A 12084-nucleotide genomic window follows, 5' to 3' on the forward strand; every position below is an offset into this window, starting at 1 on the left:
AGTGAATATGAAAATGTACACACCTTTGGCCTAGCAATTTACCCTCTAGCCTTACACCCTTGGAAATATTTTTGCATATGTAAGGACAGTCGTACTTACATTACTAGGGTGTGTAGGAGAAGAAAGTGAATGAACTAGAACTACATACTACCAAGTGGTAAATTGTGATCAGTCTTTTATTTACATTCCCCTTGAGAAAGTGAGAGTAGGTCTATGGCTTATATTTCTTCATATCTCATGCTTAAGCAATTGGATACCATTACTCATTTTTTCAGCTTATTTATTTTCTTGACAAATAAGAGTTTATTTTGTAAAACAGAGGTAGAGCTCTTAAATGCCATGTTTATTATTTGATAAATTATATTTATCCCAGCTCATATATTATCCTATTTGAACATATATTTAACATTTGTGATCCCACGTCTATCTCCTTAATTAATGCATTTTTTATCTTCTGTAATTGTCAGTTCTTCCGAAAAAATAATTAGTAAGAAAAATTAGATTTATTTCACGATAACTTTTAAATTTATTCAAATCAATGTTAATTCTGATAACTACTATTATTAAGATACATGTGGCACTCTCTGTTGCCTGGTATAGTGGTAGGTACACATTTGCATTTATGTAAGCTGTGTCTTACCTTTAGGTTTAATAGAACAATTTGGAATAATAGATTAAAATCACATCATCAATCTTAGAACATTGAGAGCAGTTAAAAAATATTTATCATTATTTATTATCCTTATCAGATTTTCATGTCATTTTATTATTTTTATAAAGGGTCAGAATTTTCTGAGGAGTCACAGTATGAGAATTTTCTTTTAAATATATTTCAATATATATTTTTATTTTCTCTGCTGCTTGTCCATTATTTCAGCATGTCATATCTCATTAAATCTGCTATATATTCTAAAGAGAGACTATTTATTTATTTATTTTTTACTTTTTGGTTTAGCCTTTCCTTTTTTTCCTCTTTTTAATTTTACTTTAAGTTCTGGGATATATGTCCTGAATGTGCAGGTTTTTTACATAGATATTCAAGTGCCTTGATAGTTTGCTGCACCTGTCAACCTGTCATCTAGGTTTTAAGCCACGCATACATTAGGTATTTGTCCTAATGCTCTCTCTCCCCTTGCCTTCGATCCCTACTTGCCCCGGTGTGTGATGCTCCCCTCCCTGTGTCCATGTATTCTCATTGTTAAACTCTCACTTACAAGCGAGAACATATGGTGTTTGGTTTTCTGTTCCTGTTTTAGTTTACTGAGGACGATGGTTTCCAGCTTCATTCATTTCCCTCCAAAGGACATGAACTCATTCTTTTTTTATGACTGCACAGTATTCCAGAGTGCATATGTGCCACATTTTCTTTGTCCAGTCTCTTGTTTTTTTTTTTTTTTTCAGTCTTTGCTATTGTAAATAGTGCTGCAATAAATATATGGGTGCATGCATCTTTCTAGTAGAATGATTTATAATTCTTTGGGTAAATACCCAGTAATGAGATTGCTGGTTCAAATGGTATTTCTGGTTCTAGATCATTCATGAATCATCACTCTATCTTCCACAATGATTGAACTAATTTACATTCCCACCAAGAGTGTAAAAGTGTTCTTATTTCTCCACATCCTCGCCAGTATCTGTTGTTTCCTGACTTTTTAATGATCGACATTCTAACCGGCTCCATGAGATGGTATCTCATTGTGGTTTTGATTTGCATTTCTCTAATAACCAGTGACAATGAGCTTTTTTTCATGTTTGTTGGCTGCATAAATGTCTTCTTTTGAGAAGTGTTTGTTCATATCCTTCACCTACTTTTTGATGGGGTTATTTTTTTTCTTGTAAATTTGTTTAAGTTCCTTGTAGATTCTGGATATCAGCCCTTTGTCAGATGGATAGATGCAAAACTTTTCTCCCATTCTGTAAGTTGCCTGTTCACTCTGATGATAGTTCCTTTTGCTGTACAGAAACTCTTTAGTTTAATTATATCGCATTTGTCAATTTTGGCTTTTGTTGCAATTGCTTTGGGGTTTTAGTCATGACGTCTTTTTTCATGCCTGTGTCCTGAATGGTATTACTTAGGTTTTCTTCTGGAGTTTTTATGATTTTAGGTCTTATGTTTAAGTCTCTGATAAATCTCACAGGTTAATTTTTGTATAAGGTATATGGACGGGGGTCCTGGGGGTAAATATATGGAAAGAAAGTTTGAATTACAAAACTTGAGTTTTTCTCCAAGATTCTAATGGAAAGATCTTTTAATCATCTTTACTTCTTATTTCATTAACTGTTGACAGGTGCAGTAACAAGGTGAAATAATAATAATGAACTTAAGAAGTTTAAACTCAGCCTATATTAATTAAAAGTATCCATCCTTTAGAGTTCTACAATATAATGAATATTGTTTCCATATTTCATTAGGTTTTGTCTTTTTAGAAGATCTGCCAAATAATCATGAGAGGTGGTTTCCAAAGCAAAATAAAAATGATGGGTAGTGGATTTCTTTTTGGATTGATGTAAGCTTCTTATTCCTCTCTCTATTTTGCCAAGTATGAAAATATTTATTCTGGAATATCTTATTTAATTATCTGAAACAGGTCCTTTTCAGCTTTCGCAAGAACTGTGAAAAAAGAAACTAACCAACAAAGTAAACTCATCTCTTGTTTTATGTATTTATTATTTTTTCTCAGGAATTGCTCTAGGCTCTGTTCTTCACTTGTCTATCTATGTGCTTTGAGATTATTTATATACACACATGTACACACAACATTTTTTTCTCTTTTTTTCAGCTTTTGGCTACTTTAGGTCCCTTGTTCCAGCTACTCGCCTTCCACATGATGTGAACTTGGCACTGCTTGAGATTTTTCCTAATCACCACTCTTTTAGCCTTGAGCATCCTAGGAGTTAGGTTCTCATGAATCTCTCATGTATTCCAGTTCAGCTGGGTGGGGACATGGGTAGACAGAAACCTCTTATATACCCTGATTTCTGGTAGATAAGTAACAGACACAGAGAGTTTAACAAGCAATGTGTCCTTCCCTCAAATAAATATATTTGGTAATCAGTATAAGCAAAATAACCTCCATAACTGTGTCAGAGTAAGTACTTGTACACAGGAACTTTTAGTGAGCCAAAAATAACTGTTACTCCTGTATTCAGTTAAAAAAAAAAGATTGATTTTCTTCTTAGCCTGATAAAATTGCATCTGCCTATTGCACAACTCACTAAACAAAATGGATCATAGACAAAGGACGAGAAGACGTTTTATGATAGTGAGATGAAAAGAGTTAGCTGTATTTCCTTTGACTTAAATGCCTCCATTTCCTAGTCATAGTAAACTTTGGTTTTTCTGGTAATGCCCAGAAATAGCTTTTTGTTTAAGCACTTCCAGGCCATTCAATTATTAGAAGGATATTTGTATTTAATATCTGTTTTTCATATATATATATATATATGTATGTAATAAATTTAACAGCAGCAACAGAAATGATTATATATTGCTCTGTACACATAAATATTATAGTATAGTGGGCACTGAATACCTGCTAAATATTACCTGCTATAAAGTCATAACTGCTGTGTAATATATACTGAATACCTGTTATAGCAAATACTTAGTTGGTCCCTTACCTTAAGGAGCTCATTGTAATATGAGAGCCAGAAATTATAGAAAATAAATATTTTCTAGAAATTCAATTTATTGAGTTCCTTATCATTATCATATAAATAGATTAGATTCACTTATGAGTTTCATTTTCCCATTTCTCCCTCTAGGAGAAACTTATCATCATCTCTCCCCTGCTCCTCCCCTTTAGATAAAAAAATAAATATCTTTAAAGAATTATCTTGCTTGTAGGCATCCTTTCTTATTCCATTTTGTCTTCAATTTATGGCTGTCAATATGTGTCACATTCTTCTGCAATTGCTCTTGCTTGAGGCATCCAAAATTTTCTTGTTACCTTGTTTCCTGTATAATGTATGCTTGTCTTTATACATATTGAGCTCTCACAGCTTTTGATATTGTTAATCAATCTCATTTCTCAGAAATATGTGATGAAAAAGTTGCCTACAAGTTAGACATGCCTTAGACAAAGGCATTCAAAAAACCATGCCACTTAAACATTTGCCGCTTTGTTTCATTAATTATTTTGAATTAAAGGCCTCTGAAATACAACAGATACCAGAAGGGCTCTCTGACTTTTCGAGATAAAACTCCCATGTGAAAGGTGCCCTCTTGGTACCTGCTAGAAGGAAGACATCCTTATCACCAGACAGGGAGTTGAGGCTAAGAGGAATCTGTGCAAATAAATCTTGTTAAACTAATTCTTATCTTGTAGTCACTTTTTTCAACAATAATCTGCCATATCCCCAAACCCTTTGTCAGGTCACGTTTTTACAATGTACTACTCCTCATTTAACCAAGTACATAAGTTTAGGGCTCCAATTACTTCTTTGGGTCTTGACTTGTTTTTAGTGTGAGGGTTCCCATGTACCTAAAAAATTATTAAATAAAATGTGTATGTTTTAATCTTCTTAGTCTGTCTCATGGCTGTTTAATTCTTAGGTCCAGCTGGATACCCTAAGAAGGTAGGGGAAGAATTCTGCCTCCCTTCCACCAAAATACTTTATCATGGAATGTGTGGTACATTGAATGATAGTCCTCCAAATTATTATCCACTCAGAAACTCAGAATGTGGTCTGAGGCTGAAGATGAGATCATACTGGATGAGGATGGGTACAGAATCTAATGAAAGTGTCCTTATAAGAGACAAAACAAAACACATAGAGACACAGGGGAAAAGTTGATGTGAAGCTAGAAGCAGAGACTGAAGAGATGTGTCCAAGGAAAGCCAACAATTGCCAGGAATTGTTGATAAATTACAATAATATTAGATAACACAAATTGAAAACTAATTAATCAACTGAGTTCAAGCAATAAAACAGTGACAAAGTTACATTTTTAAACATATTTTGTCATATATTGCTTTGTAACATTTATATTTGTTGACATTTCAATATTATTAGCTTTCTTACGTATCATTAAAACCAAGGTCTTTCCTGAAAAATGAATGCAATGTCTTGTGGGTATGGATATTTTTAAATGAAATCAAATTATATTCTCTCTTTTATCACAAAAGATAATGGTATTTGAAGTTATAAATAGGATAAAGTGTTAGAATAAAGTAATCTGGGCTGGAAGAAAAGTATGTTTTTCCCCTATTTATTGTGTCAGCCAAGCACAGGAAAAAAGTATTAAACAATTTGCTGAAACTCAAAGGTTTAGTAGTGTTTCGCAGCCTCGTAAGCTCAAGTAACAGGATGAAAAATCAAAAACTCTTCTTAACTTCTGAGTATGTTAGAAACAGACATGAAATTTATTCTTTCCTTTGTCTTTCCCATATAACTCAACATTTCTATGAAGATAAAATTTTTTGAAGCTTATGTGAAGACTAAATGTAAAATTTCTTTGTTTCCGTACTTTAGACTAAAGTGAAACTTTATTTAAAGTAATATATTTATATTCAAATTTTAGAAGACTTTTCTTGTAGCTAGCATGTTTAGTGGCAAGGAATCAGAGTGAGCAACTAGGACATTACATCAAAAATCTAAGAGAGAGGTACTGCGGTGTTGACTAACAGAATGGTGGTGGGAGCAGATAGGATGGAATGGGTTCGAAAGGCAGAAGGCAGGGAGAACCTGGCTGGATATAAAAATCACCAATGATTGACAAATGGGAAAATCATCCTTACTGCTCTTTACTTCGTATTGGGCCATTACGGAAGAGCATTTGTTTTGATGTAAGTCACCTGATGAGAATCAGAGGACTAATATCAATGAGTTTTGCTAAATGTTTAGGCAATGAGTAAAGGAAATGCAGTCATCTCTGAATTATTCAGGGGCTGATTATCTAGGTGATGGACTTTTTCAAATGTCTCCCTCCTGCTATCCCTTTTCCATCTGTTGCTTGCAATAGGTCATTTCACTGTTCATTAGTCTTCTTACCAGTGCGATGGAAACTATTTTGAAACTCCAGAGTCTTTAGATGTTGCATCTTGTTTGCATCTTAATTGAGATTTTGTTTGTTTTTGTCTCTATGGAGTCCAGCAAAACATTTCCTAGCATCAAAGAGTATGTCAGAGCAATAACAGCTCTTGAAAATCATGTAATTAAATAGTACCAGAAAATGTTAAATGAGTTTCCCAGGTTACATCACTGGAAGGAGGAAAAGAACTGGACTGAACTGCAGATCTCAAAATTAATATATCACCTCTTCCACTGAGGTCACTTTCTATATGTTCTACATTATAATAAAATTGAAAATTATCTTTAAAAAGGTGCATGGAGAATTCTATAGGTCTATCCACTTACTGCTTAGGGTCATGTCATTTTCTCATAAAAGTTATTTCTTGTAATTATTTCATGATGCAGGCTGAGGCTGCCTCCCATTAGACTTTAAACCTCTGGTTTCTGTCCCTTTTAAGTTTGTGGACAGCATGAGAAGCCAGCTTCTGAGCTTCTCTTTCTTCTTTGGTTCCATGAAAACAAGCACATAGGTCCATTTTTAAAAATTATTTTTAAATAGTTTACAGATCATCACTGCAGAAACATAAGAAATAAGGACAAAGCAGCTACTTAGAGACAAACCCCTTACTGTGATGATAACTAGAGATATCCAAACAGGAGCCATCCTGTTTTATTCCTATTTTGGAGACTCTCATTCACTTTTTTCTTTCTAACATAACCCTCTTAATTATTCCAGGATTCAGTAAGGAAAAATCACAAATGTCCTTTGCAACTTGCATGATTGCCACAATGGGTGGCATATAGGTATTTGGGAAAATAAAAATTTAAATTGTTTAAAGTGGCAGAAAGGGACAGCAAGATAACTGTAGCAGTGTCATATGATTTTTTTTTTTTGAAGGGCATTGCTACTAGGTATATGTAGGGCCATGTGTGTATGTGTATGTGTTTGTGTGAATTTACATTGCCCAGTTTCTCTTCTGCAATTGACATAAAAATCAATCACTCTGGATACATGGAGTAACCTACATAGCAGTTTAGTAAGTTCACATTCAGTAAGTTACCTACCCCATTGTAAAAAACTTACAAAAATTTTTCACATAGGAACCTCTTGTCTTTTCATTAATAATCATTGACACATAGAACTGGGTGCAAATACAAACAAAATTAATTTTACATCAATTCAACAAACATTTATTGAAATGCTACTTTGTTACATTAATTATTCTAACCATAATTATGTGATATTGCATCATCCTTTGTTTTTCCTTTGATCTTTTCCGCTCCCTTTTTCACCAAGCTAGCCAACCTTATTCAACAAACATTATGTTTAAGATGAGAAGACTGGCATGTATTTTCTGTTTTTTTTTCCATATAAACTTGTTCCTTCTAAGATTTCCCTGTATTTCCAAACTTTTGTTTCCAGACTCTCTGGCTTCCAGGAATGGACTATTTCTGCCTATAAAACCATATCTATTTTTAAATTTAGTTTCTATGTGTTTAACATTTACTTCTTAAGGATGGCTCTGTCTTTATTCCACGCTTCTATGTGTATTCATAATAGAGAAGTAAATTAATATTCATCAAAGACTATCCCAAATGCCAAACTCAAAACGTATGCCATATTATTTAATTCTAACTTAAAAAAGGATAAAACTTTCATTTTTTACTGATAAGACAGCAGATGCTTGGAAAGCCATACATAATATCATTGAACAAAAATATTGTTGAAGCTGTTATTTAAACTAACTGCCCCCATGTTAAAGTCTTTCACATATTGAAACCCTTTATTACATTTCATTATTTTTAACTTTTAACTATGTGCATATGCATAAATGTACCCACAACATTGCATTTTTAGTTGAAAACAGGAACCATGTGTAGTTTAAATCTGTACTCAAAGTGACATTTTGTCATAGGTGAGACAAAATAAATGTTTATTGAATTTAATTTAACTGAATAGTTTCTCAATCTTGTAAATAACATAAACAAATGGTACAATGGTACAGAAAGCTACACTGTATATCACATTACCATCATAAGACAGTAGCAATTTTGAATCCTTAAGAGTAAATGTGGTTAACTCAAATATATAAAAGATACCTTCAGACAGCGTAGGGTACATAGGTTGATTAAACAGCTTAGCCTAAAACTTCAGTGCATACATAGTTTATTGAGAAGTATTTTGCACAGCCCAGGTATACCTACTGGAAGAAATACTATTGTAATGACTAGTAGACTTTTCTTTAACTTTAATCAATCTTGAAAGTTCTGCAATCATAGTCAGAGCAAGAAGCATAGAAAACACTAGGGTGGTTTCTAATAAGAGTAAATATAATTCCTTCAAATCAAGTGCTATATTACCTGTCAAAAAATGAGTCGAATCGTTTAGCATTTCCATATGTTGTTATTTCAGAATACTTATTTCATTTGAATCATTGATTTCTAGGGTCTGAAAGTTCAATGAGTTGAAATTGATTTTGCCTGGCAACCTTCTACTATGTGAAGGTTAGTGGATTGCATCCCATGAGACAAATCTGTCATTGCTTGGAAAAGAGCTTATACATAGGCTGGCTTTTTAACCCATAATAGTAATTAATGAACCATGGGTTTCATCTGGTATTGACCAATCTGTTATCTTCTGCCCTGAGGCTGCAGACTGAAGCTATAATCCATTCCAACCTTTGGGAGATGTATACCATAGGCCTCAAGGGGATTAAATCAATAAACACTGTTAGATTAGTGAAATCTCATACCCATTGCTCAAAAACTATCCCTAAGCATATGCATACTTGAAGGTTAATTGGTGATATAATCACTTTATAAGCAAGAAAACACCTTACTACAGTGGTTTCATATATAGAAAATACGTAATCAAATGATTAGTTTCTTGTTCTCAATCAAGGGCCTGCAAACTTCTTTCTTTGTGTGAAGGGCTACATAATAAATCTTTTAAGCTCTGTGGGTCATAACACCTCAGTTGCAACTATGTAACTCTGCCACTCTGTCATGAAAGCAGTTGAAGACAATGGATAAACAAATGGTGTGGCTGTATTCCAACAAAAAACTATTTATAGAATTTATTTAGGAAAGTAGGCAGAGGGCAGGAATTGACTTAGTCCTTCATGGTTATGAACCCTTTTCTAGACACTGCACATGAATTATCTCATTTAATTTTCACAGCATCTTTGAGGTGTATAAATTATTATTCCTTATTTTAAATGATTATATTGAGGAATGCAATGTTTAAGTATATTATTCAACTATTAAAAAGTAGAATTATGATTTGAAACCATATTACCTTGACTAATTTACTATTATAATTATTTCCCTTTTGGTCAACTGTCTAGATTAGTTAATATTAATGGAAGCCCATTTTATTTTATATTGGTGTTGTGTGAGTCTCATCAAGAACCTCCTAACTTGAGATTCAAAATGTTTGTTCCACTCCAGCTAAAATAGCCACACTCCAGATAACAAGTAAGACAAAAAGGAATAGGAAAGAAAAGGAAAATATTATTTGCTTTAATAACATTGCGTACCTATTATCCACAACACTTCTATTTCTTCACATGACCACATTTGAGAGAGCTGGGAATAGTCTTTAATCCAGGCATCTACATGTCAGATGTAAGTCAGAAGTTCTATAACTGAAAGAAGAGAGGAATTGAAGTAGGGGACCTGGCAGACTTTCATCAGACCCATATTTCATCTGCTTAATGCACTGCAAGTGGAAATGCCAGTGTTAGCTGAAATTTGCAGAGCTGCTACATGAAAGGCATTCTATGTGAGTTTTCTATTGTCCCTGTCATTTAGTCAACAAGACTGATAAAAAAAGAGTCATAGATAGATTAATTAATACCCCCAAGATCACACAGCTGGCAAAAAGAATCTCAAGAACAATCCAGCTAGGTATGATTTCTGAGTTCATATAATTTTCATTAGATTAGTAATTTTTGAACAGTTAGGATAGTGTAAGCTAATGTGAGAGTGTGACAGAAGTTAAAGTCTATAAAAAGTAAAACTTACATAAACAAAATTTATCTTAAACCATCTGAGGGCAAAGACCCTGTGGAACCAAAATGGAACATTTATTACAGAGATTCTTAATGAATTATGAAAGATAAGTGTCATCTGTTCCCTAGGTCTTGATAAAAATTTAAGATGATAGAGAAAATGTTAGTACATATTTTTATTGTAAGTAGAGAGGATTAAAATAAAGTCAGCAAACAATAAAGGTGAGAAAACATGTCCCAGGGCAGTGTCTAAAAACCACCTAGAGATCTCATTAAAGTGTACATTCTGAGTCTCTGGATTTGAGATAGAGCCTTTAATTCTGTGTTCCATTAAAAAAAACAAACAACAATAACAAAAAAAAACTACAGACCAATACCCTTGAATTTGATGCAGAAATCCTCAACAAAATGCTAGCAAATGGAATTCAACATGAGAGGCAGTAGAGCAAGGTGGGCAAATGGAACACTCCAGCAATCATCCCCACAAAGGAGCACGTAATTAAACAAATATCCACACAAGAAAGCACCTTCATAAGAACCAAAAACAGGTGAGCAATTACACTACCCGATTTTATCATAATAACAAGGAAAGAGGCATTGAAGAGGAAAAGAAGGACAAACTTGAATAGCTTACACTACCCCTTCCCAACTACAGGCTGTGCAGAATTTATGTGCTTGGAGGAGGGAGAGAGAAGCAAGCATGAGACCTTGTGTTGGAACTCAGTGCTGTGTTGTCACAGGCAAACACAACCCAACTCACAATTCTGTCGATGCCCCTGGAGGGAGCCTTTAGACCAGCCTGGGGCAGACAAGAATCCACTGCTCTGGTGGTGGGAGGAAACCTCATCCCAGTTGGCTTCACCACCAACTGAATAAAGTGGCCTGGGACTTGGAATAAATTTGAGTGGCAGTCAGGCCAAGAAGACTGAAAGCGCTGGTGTTGTGTGATGGTCTTAGAGGCAGTGAACTTGGGGTGTGACATAGTATGAGACCAACTGTGGCCGTCGTGGAAGTGCCTGTGTCATCTTTCCCTCACCTCTGAGCAGTGCATCTCAGGGAAAGATTCTTTTTGCTTGTGAGAAAAAGCAGAATAGAGGAAGAACTTTGTCTTGCAATTTGGGTACCTTTTCAGCTGCAGTAAAATAAAGCACCAGGCAGATTCCTAAATCACCTGATTCCAAGTTTCTGCCTCTGGATGGTATTTCTAGACCCACCCTGGGCCAGAAGGGAGTCTACAGCCCTGATAGGATGGACCCAATCCCAGGAGGATTCACCACCGTCTGAGTAAAGTGGCCTTGGGCTTTGATGAGCAGTAGCAGCAGCCAGGCAGTAATGCCCACAGGACTTGGGTGAGTCCCAGTACAAAGCTGGGATGGAAGAGAACATAGAATTCAGAGATCCATACACATACAGAAAAGTCATTTTCAACACCATGAATATTCGTTGGGAAAGGAGATTCTCCTCAATAAATGGTACTGGAATATAAACCCTTGCATACATAGTCTAATGATTCTAAGTGGGAAAACTGGATATCCACATGCTTAAAACTGAGCTTGGACCCTTTACATTATATAAAAAGATTAACTAAAAATGAATCAAAGACTTAATGTTAGAGCTAAAATTATAAAATCAGCATAGGGCGAACCATGAATTCCTGACATTGGATTTGGCAATGATTTATTGAATTTTAAATAAGCAGTTCAGGCAACAAAGGAAAGAAATGATAAGGTGGACTACATCAAAATTTAAAATTTTAAATTGTCACGTGTCAAAAGACACTCTCTAAAGAGTGAAAGGTAATAACCCATAGAATGGGGAAAATATTTGGTAAAGTGTTAATATACAGAATATGTAAAGAACTCCTACAACTTCAACTACAAAAAGCAGACAAACAACTCAATTTAAAAATTGACAAATGACTTCTGTAGTCATTTAACCAAAGAAGATACACAAATGACAAGTTCCGATTTACAAATTACAAAGGGGAGATGCTCAACATCACTGATCATTGGAAAAATGCAAATCAAAACCACAATGAGATAACACCTCACACCAA

Source organism: Aotus nancymaae, unplaced genomic scaffold (assembly GCF_030222135.1).
Source record: "Aotus nancymaae isolate 86718 unplaced genomic scaffold, 86718_ANA_hifiasm-v0.15.2.pri h1tg000003l, whole genome shotgun sequence".
Lineage (NCBI taxonomy): Eukaryota > Metazoa > Chordata > Mammalia > Primates > Aotidae > Aotus > Aotus nancymaae.